At 44.0% G+C, this 22843-nt stretch overlaps 2 pseudogenes; both read right to left on the minus strand.

Moving 5' to 3' along the window:
- Nucleotides 1-3361: 3361 nt before the first annotated feature.
- LOC128357015 (uncharacterized) lies at nt 3362-16310 on the minus strand (annotated as a pseudogene).
- A 2406-nt stretch (nt 16311-18716) lies between these two features.
- On the minus strand, nt 18717-22072 carry LOC128357017 (uncharacterized; annotated as a pseudogene).
- Between the last annotated feature and the right edge of the window lie 771 nt (nt 22073-22843).

The raw sequence follows: 22843 nt of genomic DNA on the forward strand, positions 1-22843 counted from the left end.
TTGATGGTTCTGTTGGTTTGTATTGAGATGTGTTTCCAACATTGTTGACTGTCTTTGACATCTGCCATGTACTGTAGATGGAGTACTTATGGTTGGGTTGGGTTATGATATTTTCTCACAATGGAGAACACATGTAATGCTTTAGATTATGGCTTGCAATGTAGAATGTAATTATTCACTTTACTGTGTATAGATTACCAGTACAGTGTATACAGATACTGTAGATGTAGGTAGAATCAATCAATCAATCAATCAATCAATCAATCAATCAATCAATCAATCAATCAATCAATCAATCAATGTATAGCGCCAAATCACAACAAAAGCCATCTCAAGGCAGTTTACACATAGAGCAGGTCTAGACTGTACAATTCAATTCAATTTGATTTAATAATAAAGATGAATAAAGAGGAGAGAAAGAAAGGAGATACGAGCCAGTGTGTGCCTGTATGTACCTGTGTGTGTGTGTGATTGTGTGTTTGTCACGACACACACACACGTTTTTTTCAATACACACATAAATTACACACTAACACCCATGCCAACACATCCAGGTCATTTTGGATGTAACACATTTTCATTGGTCTGCTGTGCTTCATAATACAGAACGAGCAAGACTGGGGAATTCTCCCATAGGTTAAATACAGTTCAAATCAAGTCATCAAACAATAAAAACTAACATTTTGAAGCCTTGGCTCAAAAATGACAGAACAGAACACAGGAATGCATGAAAGACTCATTTTTTGGCTGGAGAGTTAAAAAATGTAGTTATAATGGGTTTTAGTGGGGACATTACCCTAAGGAACCCAGAGGAAGTTTTTTTTAAATCTGACACTGCACAAAATTGCTAATCATTGACATCTCAAAGGCTGTGATAATCCCCCCCAAATAATTCACATATGAAACACATGATTTAATATTTGTGGGTTTTTTACATTCAAAAAAATCCTGAAAATGAATAAATATTTGATAATTATTTAATTATCATTTTTTCAGCATAATTTTGAGACAGGATGTGTTTGATTTTTGCAGTATTATGTAGATCAAAAAAGGCACTCCTTTAAAATTCCTAGGTTCCTTATGGTGCAAGAAAATGGTCCTTAATAAATACACCGACATATAAGAACTACATATAAGAACTACATATTGAAAAATATATATTGTACTGTACAGGTATGTAATGGATACCTACTCTAATATTACAAGGTACATATGACCTGAAGATCAGCTTTTGGGAGGAACCTGAAGAGAACTTAAACAGTAAATGTATTTATTTATTTTCCGTTTTTATCTCCTAAAGCTCTTTCCAATTGTTTCAACAAGTGTCATCTCCTGAAAAATGTCTGTTCATCACAACAAACATTTGAAAGTAAAGCGGGTGTTCAAGATGCTTTATATCAATTTGCACTGCAGACGTTTTCATTTCACAGCATGCAGCACAGACGTCACTGATGATCAAACTGAGCCACAACACACCTGAGAAAACCATGTCTGTTACTCTTAAACAAGTCAGACAATAGAAGCACAATGGAAAATATTACTAAAAGATATGACTGAAACGGTCTTCATAATCACTTCTAACAGTGCTGTAATATTGCAAAACTTTAAGAATAATAAAAATAAATAAAGCTTAATAATCATGTTTGTTGCTGTTGTTTTTGGCTACAAGGTGGCAGAACTCAAGAACAAGCTGAAAATCATACACATGTAGCGCTTTCCTGGTATTAAAATGTATACATATAGCCTTTCGAGTAGTTACCTTGTCATTTTGTGTAACCACAGACCTTTGTTTTTCACACTACACAGGAAAAACTGTGTATGACAGACACCATTTTGTAGTTAACATTCCAATTTAGTTATCATTAGTTTATTTCATTTAAATGTGGATATTTTGGGGATTACATTTCTTTTCAATAACTGACAAAGTACCTTTCAAACTACAATTAAGATAGGATTACATTTTTAAATTTTACCTGATACAACTCGTGTCATGGACATAAAAAACTCAGACTAATGTACATCTGAATTACAGAACACAGAAAAATATATATTTGCTGCTTCTGTGGCAAAATCCAATTTGCACATCAACATTAGAGGGCTAGCGAGGTTGGGGACGCTCCTTCACAGCAGCATCTGTAACCATGAAGTTCACCTCAGAGAGAACAAAGATAATGTTTAAAAGCAAATGACACCGACAAACTACACAGTATACAATACAACCTACTTTTCAAGAAAAAACAGTGACAGTAATACAATTGCTATTTTTAAATACCCCGTTACACCGTGTCACTGCCCAACCCTAAAGGCCACTGAACTATAGAAAGTTTGAAATGGATAGGGAGAGAAAAGATGACTGGGGGACACAAGGGGGAGGATAAAACATAGGGGGAAAAAAACAAAAAAACAATGGCAATAACAGCAATATATATATTTTTAAACTGTCCTGTTAGGCAGATCAGGCATGCAGAATTACAAGTCTGCGCCTTGTGGTGCCAAAACAGATGTTGCTCTTAGTTCATGCACACAAACATGAACATTTCTTATTTAAAAACTACTGACTGGAATTCATGTATTTATAGTTCAAATAATTTCCTGTTGTGTTCATATGCAACATGTCATGATTTAACTGTTACAGATAAGAACACTAGAGAGTCTTTTAAAGACATATTTGTTAGATTCCAAGATATTTTAACCACCAAGAAATGAAAGAGTTGTGCATGAACACATCAGGAATGAAAGACCAACAAACTCAAACATGCATGAATACATACATTTAAAATTGTGAGAGACCAACAGCTGACATGTGGCAAACAGAGACAGACACAACTCCAATTATTAAAAGCTGTGACACGTGATTAATCACCTGCCTACACATTGTTCAACATAGCTAAACCTCTACCTATTCTACTGGTAACACATCATATTTTTATTCTAAAATTTCTCCTCAATAATCGGATCCATTATACAACTTTTCCACACAATCTAAATCAGAACCACAAAACTAAACATTACATTTCCACAATATAATAAATATAATATCTAAAATCTCCCCACAATAAATACACATGATTAACCACAAACTATAACTCAAAATATCTACATTTTGGATTAGGACAGACTCCACACTAATGAACAACAATCATGCGGTAGCCAGCGTACACACCATGAAAACCACGACACACTACAAGTCAGTTTCCTCTTAAAACCCCACAGATAAACACAACTGCAACAATGACACAACGCGTAAAGACCAACACTTTCACCGGGACACTGCACTGTAGCTCTGTTTCACTCAGCTCCTTTGCTAAATAAACCAACCTAATCCTGTTCTAAATCAAACTCCACATCTACCCCTACAACCTCAAACAACCTCTGTATCCTCTAACTGCCCCTGATCATCTTTCACACTGAAACTACACAGAATACCTTCATGACCACTGAAGTACGTGGGCATCACTGCACATTCAACATCACATTGTGTTGTTTTAACATAAACATGATCGATCAATGTCCCCTTCTCTGTAGTTGCTTGTGTTACATGCTGATTAAATCCTTTTTTACCCATGAATTTACAAATTGATGATCTGTTCAGAATGTTTTCATTAAAATCTCCCATTACTACAATCGTGTTACTGATTGGATTTAACCAATTGAGTAATTTCCCCAGATTCTGTTTAAATAAAGAATTTGGATTACATGGTGGATGATAGATTACTGCCATCAAGATGTTAAATTTGGTACACAGGCACACCAAACACTCCAGATTCAAATCGGGTTCCAGCAGAATGTCACAGTCCATATCACCTAAACTGTACAAACCAACTCCACCATGTTCTAGGTCCTGTAGCTCTAACAATTTGGGGTTACTGCTGCTATAACACAAACCTGGAGGACGACTGTGGAAAGTGTACCCATCAATTTGGACACTGTCTGATGAGAATTGTGCAGTGAGCCATGTTTCTGTGACAGCAATACAGTTAGGCTGTAAATGCTGTGTGCAAGACACCAAATCTGAACGGTGGCGACTTAAATTTTGAACGTTCATTAAATACACAGAGAAACTGTGCATTTAATGAAGGCTGTGGCTGCTCAATTAAAAATGGAAGCATGCTGTCCATGGCCTCCTTTATGGTGCCCTTGCAATAGATGGCCTTCTCTTTAAAATCCCTGATGATCAGTCCTGACAAAGCCCTAACACAACTAAGTGCTACATACGCCTGCCGAGGTGCTAACACCTTTTTCAAACTCACGACAGCCTCATTTACGGTAAATCTCTGCACTTTATGCACAGTACATGCCCACGCTAGCTTTACAGGAAACTGACGATGCAGACCACCCCGTTTACTAGCCCTGTCCTGCTCTGGATCAATAGCAGTAGAATACCTGCATTCTTCTTCTTCCGCATGTGCACGTTATTTCCTCCTCTGTGAGCCAATTTTCTCCTCATCAAATTTGACATAAACTGTTCGAGGAAACATTTTATTCTCTCCAAAATCTATATGAGTTACTGTGCCACATGCGTCATTGACCAGACCATCTTCTACATCTACATTCTTACATAACATGACACACGCATTCCTAGCTAAACACAGACTCTCCTGTAAACATATGTCCGACGCATTACTGTGATGCCCTACCATCAATTCTAATTTCCCTGTTTCCCTGTTATTCCTAAAATCTTGTGCTTCTATTGTTACATAATCGGGACACATGTCAAACAGCTGGTCAGATTGTGCTCACTCACTTGTGCATTAGTTGGAAATATATGCAAAGCGGAGCTCTGTTCCCCTGTCTCACGTGCCTTCAACATCTTTACGTTGCTCTCTAACAAGGGGGTGTCCTTGGAACGCACTCTTAACCTGTTCAGCAACTCAGCAAACACACTGTCCTTCTGCCTAACTACAGTGTTCTGCTCCACTACACTAAAGTTGCACAGGTCCACACCACCCTGACTGCTATACAAAGGCTTCCCTTTAACAGGAGGCAATTGATAGAAGTCTCCAACAGCTATCGCACTGACATTACCAAATGGGGAAAAGTCACCTGTCTGCTTAATCTGCCTCAACCTACCATGAACATATGCTAACAGATTGTGATCAACCATACTTATTTCATCAATGACTAGAATTTGGAGGTGCCTCAATTAGGCTCTCAGAGAGTTTAGTTTATCTTCACCCAAAGGGATGTAAGGTAAACTAGCATGTGTGTCAATGCTCAATGTGTGATGAATTGTTGCTGCATTTAAACTGTATGCAGCTATGCCTGTAGGAGCAGTTAAAAATACAGAAATATCATCTGGTTGATGACAGAGTTGACAACAGCCTCTCTGCCTCATACTGAATAGCTCTAATTAAATGACTTTTCCCCGTCCCTGCACCGCCTGTCACAAACACATGCAGAGGCTCTGGGTTTTTACTAGGTCTGTCAAACGATTAATTTTTTAAATAGAGATTAATCGCAAAATTTCCATAGTTAATCGCGATTAATCGTGTTTTGATTTGCATGTTTAAAATCCTGTTATTTTACATTTCAAGGTAGTTTTAAGCCCATAATGTAAAGCATTTCTTTCCAGTGTCTTAACTGGGAATCAATCACGGCTCTGCTGCGACTCCCACACTCCAAAATCGTACTTTGGTGGAGCTGAGGCTCGCTTGGCTGCACCTGGGTGTTTAGCGTGGAGGTGCTAACTCAAACTCGACACACTCCGGTGGTAGTTAAACTCCGTTTGACACAGGTTGCATTTTACTTTTGACTTGTCAACTGAACCGTCTCGAAAGTTTTTTAAAGTTAAACAAGCCGTTCAAAAGTCCAGTAGCTCTCTTACTTTCCATCACCGTGGTAGGTTTACTGCAGGAGGCCACTTCAAAGCATAGCGCTACAGCTATAGAAGGGACAAAAAGGCTTGCAAAATTAAAATGCGATTTAAAAAAATTAACGCGTTATGGATTGCATTAATCTAATCGCGATTAATGCGTTAACGCTGACAGCCCTAGTTTTTACCCATCACCTTGTGCAAACACCACTCTCTCACCCTGTAAAAAATGGCCATCTGTGTCTCATTTAGAGACCTAACTAAAGCTAAACCTTCACTTCTAGATATGATGCTCCTGTCTCTCTCTAACTGCGCCACCTGTCTGCTACCAACATCCAAATCCGGAACATTTTCAAAAGATTCTACTAATTGCTCTTCTCCCTGTTGCTGCCTTCTTTCCTCTAAACATTCAAGGCATTCCACTTCCTGTTCAGGACACAGCGCTCCCCAAGCGTCTTCATCTACATCGTGCTGCTCAGCAATATCTCGCTCCAAAACAGCACAATCTATCTCAAACTTTGACCTATTCTCCTTTACCACGGTCTCAACTGAAGGCACAGAGCCATCACTAAATGTCACCTTACCATCCTTATAGAACTGTTCCAACAGCTCAAAGCCTTCAGGTTTGGGCAGGAGGTCTGAGTCAGTTCTATGAGGAAGGAACAACTGCAGCACACTCTGAAAATGATCTTCATTTTGTTTCTCTAAACTATAACACATGTAACGAACAACCACAAACTGACTGTGTTCTCTTCAAGATGAATCCCAAACCATTTCTCAATGTAATTCTGTTAGGAGACTTTTCGTTTATGCTGAGAACACGATACTCTGACACAAACGTAGCCATGCACATCTTCTCAAATAAATCACCCTGAGGCCTGTTCCTATACCTGTCCATTATGCTTGTCATCCACATATCTTCTGGCCTAAGATCGTGGGTAGACGCCCGCTTCAAAACACTAAGGGGTAAACTCATCTTAACTATGTTGTTCCCTGTCGGCACAAAAACAACCTTTCTGGAACACTCCTTCAGATGCATGCTCCTATACACTGCCTCCTGGGCACAAACGCCGCTGTTGTGTAAATATACACTGCCTAACTTCTTTAAAGCTTCTTTAGCAGAGAGATTTCCTTGTTTTGTTTCTTTTTGGGCATTATTCAATAATAGGCCAATTTCTCTCTCTCCTTTCGTAATGTATGATATGATATATACGACTACTGCATAGGGGTCAGTGAGAAAGCTAATGTCCACGTTAGCGTTCCAGCACTTCAACAACTTCTTGCTATACTGGTTCACCCAAGCCTCGTTCACCCCTCTCTTATAAACTACCGTAGTCTTCTTCTCCATTCTCCTATAGGCCTCTTCAAATATTTCCTGACTGATGTGCAGACTCGCAAACAACTCCTGTACAGTAGCATACTATCTATCGACTATCGTCGCCATCAAAACACTTATAGACTGGCTTGTTTTTTGAAGCAGGATTCTTCCCCGTCCCAGTGTCAACCGATATGACCGACTGTCGTGGAAGGTCTTACTACCCAGAGGAAACAACACGGGGAAACACTTTGCTTCATTTGACTGGTCAGAAAGCAACTTAACGATTGCGCAATATTCACTATATCAGAAAAATACTGGTCTAATGCTTCCTGACCAATAACAAGCATAAGATTAAAGCTGCAAGCAGCGTTGGGCGGGACCTCGCACCCTTGCGCACGTTGGGCCGTGGCGAAGCAGAAAGGTTTCCGTTAGGGGCATTTAGATGTCTTCAGACCTGGGCTTTTATAGGACACTGCAATAAGTAGATCACTCACATCTATACACACACACTCACACATACACACACACACTCACACATACACACACACACACAAACACACACTCACACACATACACACACATACACACACACTCACACATAAACACTCACACTATCTCTCTCTCTCTCTCTCTCTCTCTCTCTCTCTCTGTCTGTCTGTGTAGACATTTAGACTGAGCAACTGAAATTAACGGCCAACACTTTGATGAGTCAAACAGGAGAGGAACTTATTTCCAGTGAAACCTGAAGATATGTTTGTTGGTCATGCTCTTGTAATATCAGATATCTAATAACATAATAATACAGTCAATAAACTTGAACTAGAAACAGAAAGCTGATGCACCTTTTCCTCATCAGGTATCATGAGTCATTACAAGTTTTCTCCACTGGGTGGCACACTAAGACCACAAATGAATCTGGATGACTGCACAGCACAAATGAGCCAGCTGCACACACACACACACACACACACAGTCATTGCCATGGTAGTTAACGACTTGACAGCATGAGGACAAAGCATGCACAGACAGTATGGAGATTTGAATGGGAGAGGAACATGGTGCACATGTGGGTCCGCAGATCAAGAAGTATAAAGCATAGCCAGACCAAATTACACACATCTATAGATGAGACTTGTGGCTACATTTTGACGTTTGAATGGAGTCTGTAGCTGAAAGTGTGCAGGAATAATGTATATATTTTGAAATACCTGAAAAATCGTTGAAAATCATACATTTAAAAGGCAAAATGTGCACTTCCTGTTGGATTTAGGTCAGGGGTATCAGTGTGTGATTTGTAGGTCTTGATAAGACAAAAAATTGAGTTTTGGTTTGATCTTTCTACGACATTCCTATCAGGTGTAGTGGCTGTTTTAGTGTTTCTAGGTGGCGCTAGAGAGTCCATTTTGGCACTTTTGGGGTAAATTTTTCCATTTTATCAAATTAATGGCCAGGCCTTGTGTGCTTGGTGAATTTGGTCTGTCCTGGAGCATGTTTAGTCGGTCAAATTTAGGGTCAAAGTGGCATTAGACTCTCCTTCGTTTTGGCACGTTTTGGCGAGGGTTTCGGGCACTTGACCTTTGAGGGCTTCTAAAATTCAAACTGGACGGGTAATGACGAAGGTTTTCAGAACTTTTGTGCAGCAGGGTGTGCTAAGTCAGCTATTTAAGTTTGAAGCCGCCACTATGAACGCCCTCGGACAAGATAACGTTTGTAGGAGGCCAAGAATCGTCGAAAATCCCACATGTAACAGCAAATTGTGCACTTCCTGCTGGATTTGGGTCAGGGGTGTCAGTTTGTGATTTGTAGGTCTTGATAATACAAAAAATTGAGTTTTGGTTTGATCTCTCTACGACATTCCTATCAGGCGTAGTGGCCGTTTTAGTGTTTCTAGGTGGCGCTAGAGAGATCGATGTTGTTTGTTTTTCCATTTTATCGAATTTTTCGCCAGACCTGATGTGCGTTCCAAATTTGGTGAGTTTTGGAGGAGGTTTAGGGGGTCAAATTAAGGATCAAAGAGGCGGTAGAATAATAATAATAAACTACACAAAAACATTAGGGTCCTTGCCTCCAGACTCCTCTAGAGTCCTCGCCCTCTTGCCTTTCGCCTCGGTCCCTAAAAAAAAAAAAAAAAAAACGACACAAGAACAATAGGGTCCTTGCCTCCAGGCAAACTAAAACGGCCACTACGCTTGATAGGAATGTCATAGAAAGATCAAACCAAAACTCTTTTTGTCTTATCAAGACCTACAAATCATGCGCTGACACCCCTTGCCTTTCAGCTCGGTCCCTAATAAAACAAGGCACATGTGGTGATTTCTGAGGGTGTCAGTCAGGCACGTGCACACATAGGGCCCTAGGGGTGCTTGAGCCCCTGCCCTTTTTGCCTCGTATTAAAAAGTGCCCTCTGTGCGTGTGTGTGTGCGTTTTAAAAAATTACATTAATAAATTCCTCTTAAGGATGTAAAAAAACCCAGCTGTACAAAAATATCCACGGTGATCTACCGTACCCATTTTCTTGTAATACGGGGTTGTTGTGTGTGTTGAGCCTTCTGCTCCTCTGTCTGTTGAGGCTCCGCTCCGTCACAGAGCCGCCAGAGAGAGAGAGAGAGAGAGAGAGAGAGCTGCCCCATGGATAACTGAGGAGACGTGACAGTGGAGCAACGTGAACCTGAGTTATGGTCTAACTAGTCGCCGTCCACTTATTCAACGTGCTTAAATATGGGTAATATTTCAGAAAACGCTCTATTTTAGTCAATGTGTCAACTTCTATTTTTGCCGGACGTCAAATTAGCACAGAGCAGATCGTGCGGTACAGGAAATCGTGTGCAAAATACAAAATAAAACACCGGGTTAATTTTCAAAATAAAATACACCGTGTTTACGGCGGATCATATTTCCCTTCTCACTACAGGTCTGAAGTACAGGTCCGAGGTTTAGATATAAAGATTATTGTGACTTTGATAATGTGACACAAAAGAAATTGCAATTACATATCACTTTCACCTACACAGGACACACAGCTAAGTAGTTAGCTTTCTATTAGAACTATATTTTTTAATTTTACATTAATTTCCATATTGTGTAAAGGACCGGAAAAAAATGTTGGCACGCAGCTGCCCTTTTCTGAGTTTGAGCCCCTGCCCCTCTATAATCATGTGCACGTCCCTGGTGTCAGTTGAGTTAACAAAAAACATATACAGCAGTCCTTTTTCTACCAAGGCTACCAAATACCCTTTAAAACCTGACATCACAATACTTAGGGTACTTGGCAGTTTTTAACACTGCAGGAAATATTCTGTAATTATATATCTTAACGTAGCTATATATATATATATATTGTTGACCTGCTTTCAAAATGTGACTTCATCTAAACCTGAAGACAACCCCACTGACCTCACAGGATGAAATCCATACAGCGTTAATACAGACAATAGAACAGACAAGCTGTGTGTGTATATGAGAACAGAAAAAATATGTTCCTGGGATCAATAAAGGATGGAAAGAGAAGAAGCGTTTAATTAAAATGAACCAGGGAAGATCTTACTTAACCCCGGATATTAATGACTACAAGACTCAATCATTCAAATTTATGATCGGTTGACAGGCAAAGAGATTTAGTTTAGACTCATGTCTAATGGTAGGACAGATGTTCATCTGCTCTCATACATGAATTAAGACATTCTCAATCCAAACTGTTTTCATAATACAGTGAACCCTCGCTATAACGCGGTTCACCTTTTTTACAGTGCATTGTGTCCGTGCCTCGTCTCTGTACAGCTTGCCAAATTTACGTTTGCAAATTTTCTCCATGACAAAACCCACAATGTCAACGAGGGTGGCATGTCTGTTTATAAGTGTCTTCTTGCCCAGAAGGGAAAAAAGCGGCAACAACTACCCATAACTATGTTCTCTCGGAAAAAGACACCTGCACCACAGCCTTCAGTAGAAAAAGACGCTACAGCGGAGCGGAGTCAGGACGAAGAGGCACAGTCAGAGGAACTGTGAAATACGCGTCAGTGAGTCACAATGTGTCCAACCTCGTATTGATTATTAAAATTATTATTTTACAGTATTTCTAAAAACTATCATAGTTATTTGTAAGAAAACGTTTATATTTTTATTTCTTAAACACATGTTTGGGCCTGAAAACAGGTTTTGATCTTTGGTTTCATTCTATAGTACAGTATTGTATTGTATAATAATTGTAAAAAATAAAGCTGACTACTTCACGGATTTTGCCTATCGCGGGTTCTTTTTGGAACGTAACCCCCGTGATAAACGAGGGTTCACTGTATACCAAAATATGACTAAAGTTGATCTGCTCGATCAAAAGGCACCAAATCTCACACTGACAATAGTCAACATTCTCGAGCAAGGAACACATCACCAACGAGATACGTTTTAACAGATTTATTGACAGAATTTGAATGAATTGTGTATGCTTGATGCGGAGTGATTCTTGATACGGTGATTCTTGATGCGGTGTGGGGAGGTCGGACGAAGGATCCGCCGCTGCGCCCGGGCAGCGACGAACTCCCAGCAACCTGTGAGAGAGGAGAGAAGAACAGAAGACAGGGCGGGAAACTCAAATGCGAGAGTGAACGAGGGGGAAGATGTTAGGTCTGTTTATATAGGAGCCGGAAGGGGTGTAATTGGTGTTTGTTCCCGCTCCTGAAACTGCGCTTATCAAGCTTCGATTAATCAAAGCTGGGAGTCAACATTCCAATTTTTTTCTCTTGTATTATTTTGGCCAGTGGCAGGGCTGTAGACATGGGTTGCAGCCACTCTATCACTTTGGTCCAGACTAATATTGTGGAATAGTTTATGTGAAATGTTGTCCCCAGAGGATGCTTCCTATATGTTTGGTGATTTCCCTGACTTTTCTTCTAGTGAGGTCAAAATGTCAATTTGTCTAAAACTGACCAAATAAAAATGTAAAAAATAAAAATGAATGACACTTCCATCAACCTCAGATGATGTGAACATCAGAATGTTATTGTCACTGAGACCATGTTAACATGCATTTAGATGAATGATCTTAAATGGACTTTCTTTTCTAGTCTGTGCAAAGCGCTTTACATGACATGTCATTCACCCTTTCACACACATTCATACACTGATGGCTACTGGGGCTACCATGCAGGGTGCCAACCTGCTCATCAGAGGCTCACCATTCACACACATTCATACGTGCACAGCAACGGGAGCAATTAGGGGTTAAGTGTCTTGCCCAAGGACACATCGACACATGTGGACTGGAGGAGCCGGGAATTGAACCACCAATCTTCCAATTGAAGGACAACCGCTCTACCTCCTGAGCCACAGCCGCCACAGACATGTAGCCTACAGAAATCAACTCCTGAGGAAAATAACTGGCTGTTTATGTCAGGTTCAGGCAACCTATAACACTCAAATATCAGACAAAGAAAGACAAGAACACAGTGGTTAAAGTTATTACTTGCAAGGAGAGCAGCAAGATATGCACAGTTACACATCTCCTAATTGCTCTGGGCAAATCTGCTGCTCTCCTCTCTATTTATTTAATTCAAAGGATGTCCCTATTTACATAATTGTTGTTGCTCTAAAGGATGGGGTCACACAGCAACAACGTCATCGAAACTTAACATCTATGCATAAAAATATATCAGACTTGAAACATATCATCTTCTTCTCGTCAGACGGCTCTTCGTATCGCTGGTTCCTCTTTCTCTTAGAAATGGTGTCAGAAATTAGCCTGTCTGGCTTCAGCCGCCTCGGCCTCTAGATTTGGTTCCTGTTTTTCGTCGGATGCTCAGCAGGGTCACAAACCGGTCACACTCACACTTCGAGGAACACTTCGGAGGCTTTCTGAAAAACAACTTTAAAACAGCAAGCTTGCATACTATGACTATATAGGGTAATGCTTATAGAAAGGAGTAAATATGAGATAACTTATGTACAATAATTCCAACAGTTTAGCAGCTAAATGCTCCACTAGTAGAGCAGGTCATTTACAATGGGTTTATCAGGACTTTCTCATTGCCTGCTGCTGGTGAAAACAAGGTTGAAACAAGTTGTGAATTTGAGCCATGAAAACCAGAGCAGTGTGCTGAACTGATGGGAACTGCAGAGTTGTTTATAATTCTCTCTGGATTTGATACTAGGTGCAGTCATTTTCATATATATGTAAATATATGAAAATATGTGATATGTAAATATTAATTATAAAGAAATTATAACCATCAGATGATCATTACATCTGATGTAGCATGATACCATACATTATAGTACAATAAGTAGTGTCAGACTTGTTGTGATGGAAGAATGGATTGGCTCTTAAAGCCTCATTTTTACTACCACTGCATCACTGCTTAGACAGCAGCACTATCAAATAACTGATGTATCCATTTGCAGACTAAAGGCTTGTGTCTGTCAGAGTGAATGGAAACAGTCAGTGGGCTGAAACCAGAATCTGCTATGATGACTGTAAATCAACTGACCCACTGTGTCTGCTTGTTAAATTATACTTGCTTGGGTGGGTGTGTGCATGTGTGTGTGTGTGTGTGTGTGTCTGTGTGTGTGTGTGTGTGTGTGTGTGTGTGTGTGTGTGTGTGTGTGTGTGTGTGTGTGTGTGTGTCTGTGTGTGTCTGTGTGTGTGTGTGTGTGTGTGTGTGTGAAGGTCTGCCAGGTGCCTTTCAAAGCAAAGATTTGAGAATTAATAATCATTTAGTCTAATGAAATTAATATAGATATATAGATAAGATAGATAGATAGATAGATAGATACACAGATAGACAGATAGATAGATAGATAGATAGATAGATAGATAGATAGATAGATAGATACACAGATAGATAGATAGACATTTTTGTTTGTGTGTGTCTGTGTGTGTGTGTGTGTGAAGGTCTGCCAGGCGCCTTTCAAACTATAGATTTGAGAATTAATAATCATTTAGTCTAATCAAATTAAGATTGATAGATAGATAGATAGATAGATAGATAGATAGATAGATAGATAGATAGATAGATAGATAGATAGATAGATAGATAGATAGATAGATAGACATTTTTGTTTGTGTGTGTCTGTGTGTGTGTGAAGGTCTGCCAGGTGCCTTTCAAAGTAAAGATTTGAGAATTAATAATCATTTAGTCTAATGAAATTGATATAGATAAACAGGTGATATAGATAGATAGAGAGATAGAGAGATAGATAGATAGATAGATAGATAGATAGATAGATACACATTTATGTTTGTTTGTGTCTCTGTGTGTGTGATGGTCTGCCAGGTGCCTTTCAAAGTACAGATTTAAGAATTAGTAATCATTTAGTGTTATAAAATTAACCTGGGTGCCATCACTCACATAATGACCTTTGACCTGAGAACATAATAATATACATATGTTAGGGTTTCAGTAGACGGATGCTTTTCATTTCTAATTTCTAGTCATTTCTTCATATTAATTGAGTCAAAGGTCTTCCAAATCAACCATCACTACAGCACTGTGACAGATAGATAGATAGATAAGTGGGCGTTGGTACAGCCTGGAGAGTCAAAAGGGGGTGGGGTGCATTCTCTGTACACCGAATGGAAAACCTGGCTGCACATGTTGCATCCGTACGCTCCCCCACCTGATGCTGTGACAGTGCTGCAGACAGGTGGTTTCCTTTATGGGTCGTGTTATCTTAGGGAAAGGTACAGGGGTGGTTTCCTTAAAATGCAGTCAGTTTTGTTGGTTGTTCTGCAAACAGATACCCAGTTGCCTGTTTTAGCTGCCTGATAAGTGTTTGCTGTATTATTAAATTGCACTTGCCAAATTAACCAGGACTGAAATCTTAAGGATTACAACATAACATGAAAGTTTGTCTGTACTCTAAATCTCAGTTTCAGATTTGCAGATACAGCAACTTGATGGGCTGAGCTCGACATGATCACGGACAGCAGATAGATATTGGTCAAAAGTCTGAGGAATTGGGTCAGAGAAGACGTACACGACGGAGGTGCAAGGATGACACGCAAATTCGTGAAGCGTTCCTCATTTTCTGACTTTTTCTCACTTATTTACAAAAATTTATGAGGTTACAAATTACAAACAGGGGAAACAGTGAAGCTCAGTGGCGGTAGCGTTGCTTTACAGAGCATATAGAGTGTCTCACTTAACACAAGCAAATATCTTTAATAAACTAATAAAAACAGCAACAAAAACTACAATAAAACTTCCTAAAAACATGTTTCCTGTCTTTATTGTTTCTGTGGCCCCTCACTGAGCTACTACCTTACCGTGGTGGAGGGGTTTGTGTGTCCCAATGACCCCAGGAGCTCAGTTGTCGGGGGCTTTATGCCCCTGGTAGGGTCTCCCATGGCAAACAGGTCTGGGGGGAGGGGCCAGACAAAAGGTAGCTCAGAAAACCCCAATGACGGGGTTCACAGATCACAGATTGTCCATAACGATCACCATGTTCAAGCATAAGGGTGTCCATATGTGCGCTTGGCACCAGGACACCCTAGGCCGCAGTTCGATGATTGACTTTGTAGTCGTGTCATCGGACTTGCGGCCGCATGTCTTGGACACTCGGGTGAAGAGAGGGGCGGAGCTGTCAACTGATCACCACCTGGTGGTGAGTTGGCTCCGATGGTGGGGGAGGATGCCGGTCAGACCTGACAGGCCCAAATGCATTGTGAGGGTCTGCTGGGAACTTCTGGCAGAGTCTCCTGTCAGAGAGAGTATCAACTCCTATCTCCGGGAGAGCTTCGACCATGTACCGGGGGAGGCGGGGGACATCGAGTCCGAGTGGGCCATGTTCCGTGCCTCCATTGTTAAGGCGGCTGACCAGAGCTGTGGCCGCAAGGTGGTCGGTGCCTGTCGGGGCGGCAATCCCCGAACCCGCTGGTGGACACCGGCGGTGAGGGATGCCGTCAAGCTGAAGAAGGACTCCTATAGGGCCTTTTTGGCCTGTAGGACTCCGGAGGCAGCAGACAGGTACCGGCAGACCAAGCGGAGCGCAGCTAGGGCGGTCGCTGAGGCAAAAACCCGGACATGGGAAGAGTTCGGTGAAGCCATGGAGAAAGACTTCCGGACGGATTTGAAGAGATTCTGGACCACCATCCGGCGTCTCAGGAGGGGAAAGCAGTGTGCCGTAAACACTGTGTACAGTGGGGACGGTGAGAGTATCAACTCCTATCTCCGGGAGAGCTTCGACCATGTACCGGGGGAGGCGGGGGACATCGAGTCCGAGTGGGCCATGTTCCGTGCCTCCATTGTTAAGGCGGCTGACCAGAGCTGTGGCCGCAAGGTGGTCGGTGCCTGTCGGGGCGGCAATCCCCGAACCCGCTGGTGGACACCGGCGGTGAGGGATGCCGTCAAGCTGAAGAAGGACTCCTATAGGGCCTTTTTGGCCTGTAGGACTCCGGAGGCAGCAGACAGGTACCGGCAGACCAAGCGGAGCGCAGCTAGGGCGGTCGCTGAGGCAAAAACCCGGACATGGGAAGAGTTCGGTGAAGCCATGGAGAAAGACTTCCGGACGGATTTGAAGAGATTCTGGACCACCATCCGGCGTCTCAGGAGGGGAAAGCAGTGTGCCGTAAACACTGTGTACAGTGGGGACGGTGCGCTGCTGACCTCGACTCGGTACGTTGTGGATCGGTGGAAAGAATACTTCGAAGACCTCCTCAACCCCACCGACACGCCTTCCGGTAAGGAAGCAGGGCCGGGGGACTCGGGTGTGGGCTCTCCTGTCTCTGCGGTGGAGGTCGCCGAGGTGGTGAAAAAGCTCCTCTGTGGGAGGGCCCCGGGAGTGGATGAGATCCGCCCCAAGTTCCTCAAGGCCCTGGATGTTGTGGGGCTGTCATGGTTGACACGACTCTGCAGCATCGCGTGGACATCGGGGGCAGTGCCTCTGGATTGGCAGACTGGGGTGGTGGTCCCTCTTTTTACAGGGGAATCACACTCCTCAGCATCCCTGGTAAGGTCTATTCGGGGGTGCTGGAGAGGAGGGTCCGTCGGATAGTCGAACCTTGGATTCAGGAGGAGCAGTGTGGTTTTCGTCCAGGCCGTGGAACAGTGGACCAGCTCTATACCCTCTGCAGGATCCTTGAGGGTGCATGGGAGTTTGCCCAACCAGTCCACATGTGTTTTTGTGGACTTGGAGAAGGCATTCGACCGTGTCCCTCGGGGAATCCTGTGGGGGGTTCTCCGGGAATACGGGGTATCGGACCCCCTGATAAGGGCCGTCCGTTCCCAGAGCTTGGTCCGCATTGCCGGCAATAAGTCAGACTTGTTTCCAGTGAGGGTTGGACTCCGCCAGGGCTGCCCTTTGTCACCAATCCTGTTCATAATTTTTATGGACAGGATTACTAGGCACAGCCAGGGTGTGGAGGGGGTCCGGTTTGGTGACCTCAGGATTGGGTCACTGCTTTTTGCAGATGATGTGGTCCTGTTGGCTTCATCAGACAGTGACCTCCAGCTCTCACTGGATCGGTTCGCAGCCGAGTGTGAAGCGGCCGGGATGAGAATCAGCACCTCCAAATCCGAGGCCAAGGGTGGAGTGCACTCTTCGGGTCGGGGATGAGATTCTGCCTCAAGTGGAGGAGTTCAAGTACCTCGGGGTCTTGTTGACGAGTGAGGGAAGGATGAAGCGGGAGATCGACAGGCGGATCGGTGCGGCGTCTGCAATAATGCGGACTCTGCACAGATCCGTCGTGGTGAAGAGGGAGCTGAGACGAAAGGCGAAGCTCTCGATTTACCAGTCGATCTTCGTTCCTACCCTCACCTATGGTCATGAGCTTTGGGTAGTGACCGAAAGAACAAGATCGCGGGTACAAGCGGCCGAAATGAGCTTCCTCCGTAAGGTGGCTGGGCTCTCCCTTAGAGATAGGGTGAGAAGCTCAGTTATCCGGAGGGAGCTCAGAGTAGACCCACTGCTCCTCCGTGTCGAGAGGAGCCAGATGAGGTGGCTCGGGCATCTAATCAGGATGCCTCCCGGACGCCTCCTTGGTGAGGTGTTCAGGGCACGATCCACCGGTAGGAGACCCCAAGGAAGGACACGCTGGAGAGACTATGTCTCTCGGCTGGCCTGGGAACGCCTCGGGATCCCCCGGGAATAGCTGGACGAAGTGGCTGGGGAGAGGGAAGTCTGGGCTTCCCTGCTTAGGCTGCTGCCCCTGCGACCCGACCCCGGATAAACGGAAGAGGATGGATGGATGGATGGATTGTTTCTGTGGATCAAAATGCTTTCTGTCTGTGTCAGTAGCAGTACAGCAGCCAGTTGCCAGAGACATTTTAAGCATTACACAGTCACTTTTCAAATAAAAAATTTCACCTAAACTTACCATTTCCTCCACTGTGTCTGTTCACTGTTGAGCAGTTCGTGTACAGAGCTGCTTTATTTCAACAGTCTCCACAGTTGAGCTCATAGGACTAGATAGTACAATCCCTTAGATAGATCAGCACTTGGTATTGAGTGGGGAGGGGGGGCGGGGGGTAAACGCTTCACTGGGGTCTTCAGGTGGGCACCCCCTTCACCGGTGTTTCGTTGATAGGCCCACGACACCTCAGGAGGGCTCAATGGCGACACCTGGCGTCCCAGGTGTGCCCCCCTCTGCGTTTATCCCTAGGGACATTTTGCAGCCCAGTTGTGGTCCTTTCTCTTGATCCATAGCCATCTGCTGCTTCGTTCGGCAGCCTCTGACAGTGATTTGATGGCTTGTCGGAATGCCTGTCCTCGCACTCCCATTCCCTTCAAAAGCTTGGTTGTGGACATGGCAACGAAGCCTCTACACCCGACCTCAACCGGAAGCACCCGGGCACGCCAGCCGCGTTGCTCTGCCTCAGCTGCTATTTCCGCATACTTCAGCCGTTTGCGCTCATATGCTTCACCAACTACTGCCTCCCATGGTACAGTTAATTCCACAATGAACACAGCCTTCTGGGAGGTTGACCACAAGACCAGGTCCGGCCTGAGGCTAGTTGTAATGATCTCAGGCGGAAAGATGAGTTTCTGGTCTAGGTCAACCTGCATCCTCCAGTCCCGGGCTGAGTCCAGCAGGGTTGCCTCCACTCTTGCAGGTGGTTTTGCTGGGAGTTGTCCTGCTCTTACGAACGGGGTGGTGTTTGAGCGTCTAGGCATTGGGGAGGGAGGGCATTATTGGTAGTTCTCCTTCTTTCCAGGGTGATCGCCAGTTGTCTTAGGACCTTGTTATGTCTCCAGGTGTAGCGGCCTTGAGACAAACTGGTTTTGCAGCCGGTGAGGATGTGCCTCAGTGTTGCAGGGGTTTGACAGAGTCCACAAGAAGGATCTTCTCCAAACCATTGGTTTAGGTTCTTGGGCGTGGGAAGAACATCATAGGTGGCTTTGATTATGAAGCTGATTTGGCTTCCTTCCATTTCCCAAAGATCCTTCCATGTGAGTTTACGATGCTCCAGGTTTTCCCAGTTAGTCCACTGTCCCTGTTTGGACTGTGCCACTGCTGTCGCGCATCTCTCTGCCTCCTCTTGTTGCCGAACCTGAGCCACCACCAGCTTTCTTCTCTGGTTTGAAGTTGCCTTGTGCCATGTTAGTCGGCTTGTCCCAAGTCCAAACCCACCTCTTCCATGCTGCACCTGTCCCACAATGTCTCCATGCCTGAGAGCAGATTTGGCTTGCTGTACAGCCTCAGATGGGATCCATTTCCTCCCAGTTGCTAGTCTGGGAGCAGCCGCTCCGATCACTTCATCTTGAGACTCAGTCAGGGTCATGTTCAGCCTTACCTTGGTGCATTTAAACTCCTCTGTGAGGCTAGAGATGGGCAGTTCCAGGGCACCATGTCCATACAGGCCGATGTTGCTGAGGCAACGCGGGAGGCCAAGCCACTTCTTGATGTAAGAACTGACTGTTCTCTCCAGCTTCTCGACTTTAGTCATGGGGATCTCATAAACTGTTAGAGGCCACATCAGGCGGGGGAGCAATCCAAACTGCAGGCACCACAGTTTCAACTTGCCAGGAAGCAAGGTCTTGTCTATGCTGACAAGGCCTTTGATGGTTTCTTCCCTCAGCTGCTCACTCTGGTCTGAGTCTTTGAGACGTGCGTTGTACGATCGCCCTAGACTTTTGACTGGCAGTTCTGACACCAACGGGATGGGTGTATCCTTGATGTGGAACCTCTGGTCTGTGAGTTTCCCCTTGACGATGGATATACTCCTGGATTTGCTGGGTTTGAACTTCATCCGTGCCCATGTAATGGTTGCATGAAGCTTTCCTAGCAGATGTTTGGTGCATGCAATGGTTGAGGTCAAGGTGGTCATGTCATCCATGTAGGCGTGGATGGGTGGTAGCCGCTGCCCACACTTCAGACGTTCTCCACCCACAACCCATTTGGAAGCTCGAATGATCACTTCCATTGCCATGGTGAAGGCTAGTGGGGAGATGGTACATCCCGCCATTATTCCCACTTCCAAAGATTGCCATGGTGTTGTGTATTCTGTTGTTTTGACACAGAATTGCAAGTCTCGGAAGTAGTTTCTCACCAGGTTTGTGATGGTATTTGGGATGTGGAAGAAGTTGAAGGCTGTCCAGATGAGAGAATGAGGGACGGATCCGAAAGCGTTGGCTAGGTCTAGCAATAAGACGTGCAGGTCTCTTCCTTCCCTTTTGGCAGATTGGATTTGGTGCCATATCATGCTTGTATGTTCCAAGCACCCTGAAAAACCACGAATTCCAGCTTTCTGCACGGATGTATCAATCAAGTTGTTTTGCTTCAGTTACACCGTCATCCTTTTAGCAACGATGCTAAAGAAGACCTTTCCTTCAACGTTCAACAGGTTGATCTGCCGGAATTGGTCGATGTTCGAGGCATCCTTCTCCTTGGGGATTACCACTCCCCCTGCTCTTCGCCATGCTTTTGGGATGGATTGCTTTGTCCACATCACCTTCATTTGCCTCCACAGAAAGCATAAGATGTTTGGGGAGTTTTTATACAGCCGATATGGAACTCCATTTGGTCCTGGAGCAGAAGCTGCCCTTGCCTTCCTCACGATTTCCTCAACCTCGCTCAACCTTGGAGGACTGTCATCCAGCTGGTGTTCTGGTTGAGGAATTGGTGGCATGTCTGATGGTATCTCCCTCTGTTCAAATCTTTGGCTGTCTGTGTGAGTGGTTTTCAGGTGATCTTCCAACTCCCTCTTTGGCACCTTAAGCGACCCGCTCTTTTCCTTTGTGAAGAGTCCTTTCACAAATCTGAAGGGGTCCTTGTAGAAGGTTGTTCTCGCCCTTTCCTTCCTCTTGCGTCGAGTCCTGAGGTTTTCAGCTCTCCGCAGTCTTCCCAAGCGTCCCTTCAGGTCTGATTGCAGGAGGTCAATGCCCACTCTTTCCTCCAGTGTGGCTTTCTTCCATTGCTTCCTCAAGTCCCTTCTCTCTTTGACCAGGCACTCAATTTCTTTCTGCCTTCTGGACTTGGGAGGGGTTGTTGGTGGCATGTCCTTTTTCCCTGTCTCTTTTGTTCCAAATCTTTCTGCTCCATAGGAGTAGATCAGATCTCCCATTTTCTCCAGTTTCTTCTCCACTGTTCCTTTGAGTCCATCCAGGATCTTGATCAGGTCTGCATCAATTGTTTCCCACTCTTTTTTGCTGCTGGACTTTGGCCACTTCACGTGAGGTCTGTGGCCTTGCATGTTCTTCTCCAAAGCAGGTTGCAAGTGGCTTGGTTCCAAGTTCTCTGATGATGTGCTTGAATTGTTTTCAGCCTCTGGGGTACTGATGCTCAGTGGACTGTGGGTTAAATCCTGCCGCTGAACTTCACTCGCCTGACTTGACCTTTCTCTCAGAAGATAATGATCAATGTGAGGTCCTGGCCTCATTTTCTTCAAGCACTTCATCCGCCCTTGATGTATTTTTAGGCCTCTGGTGGATGTTACTTTGGACCAGCCACAGCTACATACTTGGAGCTCTTGTCCAGCTGATGTTGCTTGTTCTGTGCCGATTATCTGGTTCATCGTCGTGTTCATTCCAGGGTCAGTTACCGGGTTGTCAGCCGATGAGTCATCTTCCGCCCCCGCTCTCGCAGACTCTAGGGGGTGTTTTCCTCTTTGGACTTTTCGTAGCAGTGAGGGGTGGCCTTTGTCTACTTGTCAAGTGACGGAGCCTGCCATCATGGATAGCTAGTCCATGACAGCCCCGTTGGGGTCTTTTCCTCCTGTCAGCTGTCTTTCCAAGCCGTCACATGGTCTTTCCCTAGTTGTCAGCTGCCCTTTCACAGCAGTCACTGGATTTCTCCAGCTTATCAGTTGAGCTCATAGGACTAGATAGTACAATCCCTTAGATAGATCAGCACTTGGTATTGAGTGGGGAGGGGGGGGGGGGGGGGTACAGACTGTCAAATAAAAACTCAACAATACATCTTTTAATGTGTTACTCTACTTCTCACATGTTAAAAGACAGTCATTAAACTGAAATATACAATATTAATAACACACATTAACAGCTCATCTTGCTGCGGACAGTTTAAAAGTTCATACACACATAAAAATCAGGAGTGAGCTGAAAACAGTGGAACTCACAAGTATAGAAACAAGCTGCAGTTGCTCCAATCAGCCACTGAGTGTCGCTGTCCGGCCACTCTGTTGGAGGCATTCAGGGTTGAAGAAATTAGAAAAGAAAAGCATCCGTCTAATGAAACAGCACACACAGAACCCTTACATCTATCTATCTATTTATCTATCACCTCCATCATTTTAGAATCAATTAAAATCACAGCATTTTCTTTA

This window comes from Scomber japonicus, chromosome 4 (assembly GCF_027409825.1).
Source record: "Scomber japonicus isolate fScoJap1 chromosome 4, fScoJap1.pri, whole genome shotgun sequence".
NCBI lineage: Eukaryota > Metazoa > Chordata > Actinopteri > Scombriformes > Scombridae > Scomber > Scomber japonicus.